At 37.8% G+C, this 6,803-nt stretch overlaps 1 pseudogene; it reads right to left on the reverse strand.

Moving 5' to 3' along the window:
- LOC117965769 (tripartite motif-containing protein 16-like) lies at nt 1-6,563 on the reverse strand (annotated as a pseudogene).
- Nucleotides 6,564-6,803: the final 240 nt, after the last annotated feature.

Genomic DNA, 6,803 nt, shown 5'->3' on the forward strand with positions numbered 1-6,803 from the left:
TCACGTTAATTATTTTTATTAAATCACATTACTAAAATCTGAAATATTAAACATTTTATGGAAATCAAAAAACAAAAACACACACGCAATAAAGCAAAATTAAGTTCACTTTTTTTTAAAACTGTTACAGCACTGACTATTGGATGCTACTTTCTAAAATATATATAAAACATAACAATTCTTAAAAAATAAATTAAATACAGTTACTTCCTATGAAATCCATTCGTTGCTAAAAACAAATAATTCACCTCGTTTCACTCTGCAGGTGGCGCCGTTTTACCCCCTAACTTTCATCCAAAGTTGTGTCAGATTGAACATTCCCTTCACCCGAGGAGTGGAGAGGACAGACAGGGAGTTCAATACAAAGGGTTTCTTACAACACAAAACAGTCTAGTTCAGCTGGCAGATTGTTACAGGGGAATCATAATAATAAAGCCCAAACCCAGGATAGAGTGGCTCAGTGAATGTGGTTTGGAATCTGTGCAGGAGGGTCATTGTGTCAGAGACGCCATAAAAGGACAGCGTGCCGGCATTAAAGTCCAGATACACTCCTATTCTGGGGGAGCGGGGGGCAGTTATTGCAGTGTGATTGTTATTGTGCCGGGCAGAGTAACTGGAGTCAGAGCAGTACACACTCCAGGACTTGTCATTGCATCCAAGGAGACAGGAATGATCCACTCCTTTCCTGCTGATTCCTTTATATGTGACTCCTATAGAAGCCCATCCCCCACTGCACTCAATCTCCCAGTAACAGCGAGTCCCAGACAAACCCTCTCTGCAAAGCACTTGGGACTGGCTGTCAAATCTCTCTGGGTGATGAGGATATCTCTGGATCTCTCCCCACCGTGTCACCTTTCTGTTCCCTTCAGACAGACAGAGGTTTCTATACGCTGTGTCGGGGTCCAGTGTGAGCTGACAGGAATCTGGTTGAAGAGAAGAGGACGGGTAGACGAGAGACGGTTAGAAAAGTCAAATCACTGAGAAAATCAACAGTCATTGTCTGCTGCATCCTCACATCCTGTTTATGGAAGGTGTGTGTGTTGTTTTAATTATTTTTTTAATACATTTTGACCACTTTTTTAAACTTTTAATTTTCATTACCTGCCTCAAGATGGCTTCCCGCGAACCGGCATGGACCTCTCAGAACTACATTTCCCATCATCCTCCTGCTCACTGATAATTCCATCTCAATCACATATGTAAACAGGAGGACGATGGGAAATGTAGTTCTGAGAGGCCCATGCAGTTACATGTGAAGCCATCTGTAAGTATAAAAAAGTGGTCAAAATGTAAAAAAAAATAAAAATAATTAAAACAATACACACACCTCACGTAAACAGTTGTAGCAACACATGGGAACATGCAACACAATAAAATACAAAGGTCCTTATGAACCCTTTAAACCCTCTTGCTGTTTGATTGTTTTGTTCATTATAATTCCTCGATCTTATCAAACTTCTTCAATTGGAACCATTCAAATGCAGCTCTGCATACAATTACAGTTCACTTAATGTTCCTACAGGGTATGTGTTGCCATTTTCCCCACTCAGACCCCTTGCTTACTAAATATCTTCAATAGAATATCATCCACTCTTCAAATATCTGTCTAATATTTTAATGAGCAATCCATCCCACAAGTGCAGTGATACTGCAATATACATTTACTACCAGCACAGGATGACTGGGAGGGATAGCTGTTCATTTTACCCCACAACTGGTTTCACATGCATTGTACATGTATTAAAAGATGGGATGATTATCTATTCAGGGACACCAAGATATTTAGGGAGAGAAAGGTCTGAGTGGAAAAACAGGCAACAAATGCCCCTCCCCCAGTCATTCTGCATGTATTCATCTGAAACAATTCTTGATGGAGAGGAGTGTAGATTAATGGCTTCACAATTACTAATAAATAATAATAATTGCTGCCCTCAAGCTCCACCCCTCCCTGTTCTGTAGTGTTAGCTCTTCTCTCAATGGAGTGACACATCTTTCAATCAAATGTTTCAGTGAAAACAAACTTACATTTTAAAAACTCAGCTCTGTTCCTTGGCTGTGGAGCCTGCAGACTGTAAACTGCAACTTCATTCACTGGGCAGAAAAAAAGAGAGAGAAATAGAATTGAAACATGTGGATTAATACACAACACACACAAGACTCCAAACAGCAATCTGAAAAGAAACAAGACTTATTCACGGCATTTCAGGGTGTAAAAATCCCTCCTCTCTGCTCATTCTTCCCTGCTGCCTCCCTCCTGCAATATTCATATAGCCAACAGTCTGCAAGAGGTCTTTATTAATGTCTTGCAGGTCCTGTCCCTCCTCAAGCCATGGTCTATTTGAGAAATCTCTACCAAATGGATCTATTTCACACCAACCTGTTGTGGTTATTTTGACTAATCCCCCCTTGCAGAAGTCCTCAATATGGTCTTTAAGTTCAGATACAGCTTTCCTCACAGCCCCAAAAGAGATGTCTGTATTGACAGTAACGCTGGGTAAGTCTCCAGCTTCAGGAGGGGCACAGAGAGACTGGAAATTCTACAACAGGAAAGTGGAGAAAAGGAGTTTTCAGTGAAATAAAATGGGGTCCAAAACATTCCTGGGGAAAAACAAGGATTCATTCAATTGGAGAGGTCTGTCTGAAACCGTCCCAGTTATGGACTTGAGATTTTCTAACAAGCAGTGATGTTACCTGTAGAAAATGGATGTGATCCTCTGTCTCTGAAAGCTGTTTCAGCTCAGCGTTTCTCCTCCTTAGCTCAGCAATCTCCTGCTCCAGTTTCTTCATGCGTTCTTCAGCCTGATTCACTGCAGCCTTCTCGTTAGCTCCAATCAGCTCAATAACCTCAGTGTGGATCTTCTCAATGGATCGGATCAGCTCAGTAAAGATCTTCTAACTTTCCTTTATTTCTGTGCATGCAGATCTCTGAGTGAAAGAACACAGTAGAGGAGACATGGTTAGAATTGATATTAAAAACACATCAGGCATAGACAGTAAGCTTCTGTAGATGTGTTCCAGTCCATCTGATAATAATAATAATAATAATAATAATAATAATAATAATAATAATAATAATAATAATTACCCCCTCTTGTCAATACCCACTTTCAGTGACTCCACAGCCTGTTTCAGCTCCTCAGTTTCTTTCAGTCTCTCCTGGATTCTCTGTTGTATTTCTGTCTGTGTCTCTCCCAGCTGCTTCTGTGTAGAAACTCAGTGACACAGTGACATTTCTGACAGGGCATTGAGTGATATCCTGTTACATTCAATACAGACTATTTCAGAGCAGGCTGTGTTTTCACACCTCTACCCCCTTTATATGAAGTTAGATTAACATAAGATCATAAGAACATAAGAAAGTTTACAAACGAGAGGAGGCCCCATTCAGCCCATCTTGCTCGTTTGGTTGTTAGTAGCTTATTGATCCCAGAATCTCATCAAGCAGCTTCTTGAAGGATCCCAGGGTGTCAGCTTCAACAACATTACTGGGGAGTTGGTTCCAGACCCTCACAATTATCTGTGTAACGATACACACATTATGCACACAGATACCCTAAGGGTCGAATGCACCAGCGTGGATTAACCACTAACCCAGATTAAATCAAGGATTATATTTGAATCATGTTGCACAAAACTTTAAACCAGGATTTCTATGTAATCCTTGTTTAAAATTAATCCAAGGTTAAACATTTAAAAGATTAAATATAATGAAATTGCACCACTCATTTTAATCCATGTTTAAATGTGATAGCTGAATTAAATTGAAACCTTCCTTGGAGGTGGTTTAAACTTGGACAAAGGCAGCAGTTTCAGACAACATGTGTGTATAGGAGTAAGATACAGCACCATCTAGTGCACAGCTGCCAGCAATACAAAAAGACACTTGATCCACAGTAGCTGTCCACTAGATGGCACTGTTTCATACTAGTAACAGTGAATGATGGCTGATCTAGCATGTGTTACATGTTTGTTTTGTTAAGCACCGAGGAAACTGAAGCAGCTTTCTCTTTAATGGATATTTAGGGCTTCTGATTTTCCTGTTTTTAATCGATAAACACAGATAAAACAGCACTGATACAAAACAATGAAATCAGTGTAAACAATGTCTAAATACACAAAATCCCCAGAAGAATGAGCCCGTGAGCAGAAGGACTTCACTGTGGAAGAGAGCAAAGGAAAGAGGGAACTAGTAGGGTGAGCGAAAGAAATTGTAGATTTTAACAAACAAAATCTCAAATAGGTTATTACATTTCGTTTTAAACTAACTTAAACATGTCTGTTTTAATCATGTAAAAATGTGTTTTAACACACCAAATTAAGCTATTTTTTCTGCCCGGTTTATATTGTATATCATCTTAATATTGTATATTGTATATCATATTAATCTTGTATATTGTATATCATATTAATCTTGTATATTGAATATCATATTAATCTTGAATATTGTATATCATATTAATCTTGTATATTGTATATCATATTAATCTTGTATATTGCATATCATATTAATCTTGTATATTGTATATCATATTAATCTTGTATATTGTATATCATATTAATCTTGTATATTGTATATCATATTAATCTTGTATATTGAATATCATATTAATCTTGAATATTGTATATCATATTAATCTTGTATATTGTATATCATATTAATCTTGTATATTGAATATCATATTAATCTTGAATATTGTATATCATATTAATCTTGTATATTGTATATCATATTAATCTTGTATATTGAATATCATATTAATCTTGTATATTGAATATCATATTAATCTTGTATATTGAATATCATATTAATCTTGTATATTGTATATCATATTAATCTTGTATATTATTAATATTATTAATTTATATTTTAGCAGATGCCCTTATCCAGGGCGACTTACAATTGTTACAAGATATCACATTAATTTTACATACAATTCCCCATTTATACAGTTGGGTTTTTACTGGAGCAGTGTCCCCCACCTGGGATTGAACCCACAAACCTCCGGTCAAGAGTCCAGAGCCCTAAACACCACTCCATATCATATTAATCTTGTATATTGAATATCATATTAATCTTGTATATTGTATATCATATTAATCTTGTATATTGAATATCATAGTAATCTTGTATATTGTATATCATATTAATCTTGTATATTTTATATCATATTAATCTTGGTCTTTTCTGCTTTTTTTAAATTAGGTGCTTGACTTTGCTGGGAATGTCATTTTTAAAAAGTTTAACTAATTAAACTATAATATCTTAAACAATGAAACTGATCTATGATTTTATTAAGTTGCAAGATACATTTAAAAACACTAGGAATATAAATCATGCTAATTTTACACTACACATTCCAATGCACCACAAAACAGCTGAAAAAATCCTTCTTACCCTGTGAGGCAGGGCTGAGGTCCTGCATGTGTAAATAATGTATATTTATATAATTGTAAATCATGTTTTTGCCAATCAAGTGTGTGCTAGATATGGCAGGGCATATTCAAATCCAGGACGTTAATCCCACCCAAGTCTAGAGAGGAGGTGTCAGGGAGACTGTTCCTGGAGCGGGACCTCCTTTCTTGTTTGGTCAGCTTTTATTTTCTAGTTGTTTTCAAGCAGTGTTTTGTTTTGAATGTTTTGTGTTTTTGAATCAAAGAAAACCTCCTGTGTCTCTCCTGTCAATCAGCGATAGCTACACCCATAACAACGCCCCTGTTACACCCTGAAATACATTGTAGTACATCATAGTTTAGAAAGAGCAATTAACAAACTAGGGCTCTTTAAATAGCTCTTAATATACAATTAAAATCTGATCTGATGTGAAACTGTATAACCTAATAAACAGACATGTTAAATATCCCTGGGAATTCTTATCTTCTAGGATAGGTACAAGGAAATGGTTCAAACCCTTACCTGTTTCACACTCCTTTCTGTCTCAGCTGAGACTGTATCATGGCTCTTGTGTTCAATTTGTGAACACAACAAGCAAATACATGTCTGATCGGTTCTGCAGAAGACCTCAAAAACCTTCTGGTGTTCAGCACAAAGCTTCTGCTCCAGATTTCCAATTGCATTGACCAGCTTGTGCCTCTTTAATGGAGTAACCTCACTGTGTGGCTTGACGTGTGTTTCACAGTAAGAGGCCAGGCACGTCAAACAGGATTTCACAGCTTTGAACTTTCTCCCAGTGCAGAAATCACACGGCACATCTCCAGGTCCAGCATAACTTTGAGCAGGAGGAGGATTGAGTCCTGTCTTCTTTAATTTTTCCACAACTTCAGCCAGCATGGTGTTTCTGCCCAGAACAGGCCTCGGGGTAAAGGTCTCTCTGCACTGGGGGCAGCTGTAGACACCTGTATGATCAGTCTGATCCCAGCAGTTCTTAATACACCCCATACAGTAACTGTGTCCACAAGGAATAGTGACTGGGTCCTTCAATAGATCCAGACATACTGAACAGCTAAACTGATCCTCTGACCACAAGTTTGAAGCCATCTTGCTGCAGTGAGACAGAGAGACTGACGATTTCACAACAGAAACTTCACTGTGCTGATTTCCTGGAATTGTGTACAGCTCTGATAGGTGGGGTTTTGGACTGAGGCCAGGTGTAGACAAGCAGGTTGAGCCAAGACTGCTCAATCAGTGTGAGAGGGGCAGAGAGGAGAGAGTTGTGAGTGGGACTGGAGTTTAAGAATGGCATTGTCACAGTAACCCTTCTATAGCTACAGTATGTATTTGACTGCACTAGACCTTCACTTCTGTGTGGGTCTGAATCCTCAGAAGTTCACAAGGGAAGTGAGTT

This window comes from Acipenser ruthenus, chromosome 52 (genome assembly GCF_902713425.1).
Source record: "Acipenser ruthenus chromosome 52, fAciRut3.2 maternal haplotype, whole genome shotgun sequence".
NCBI lineage: Eukaryota > Metazoa > Chordata > Actinopteri > Acipenseriformes > Acipenseridae > Acipenser > Acipenser ruthenus.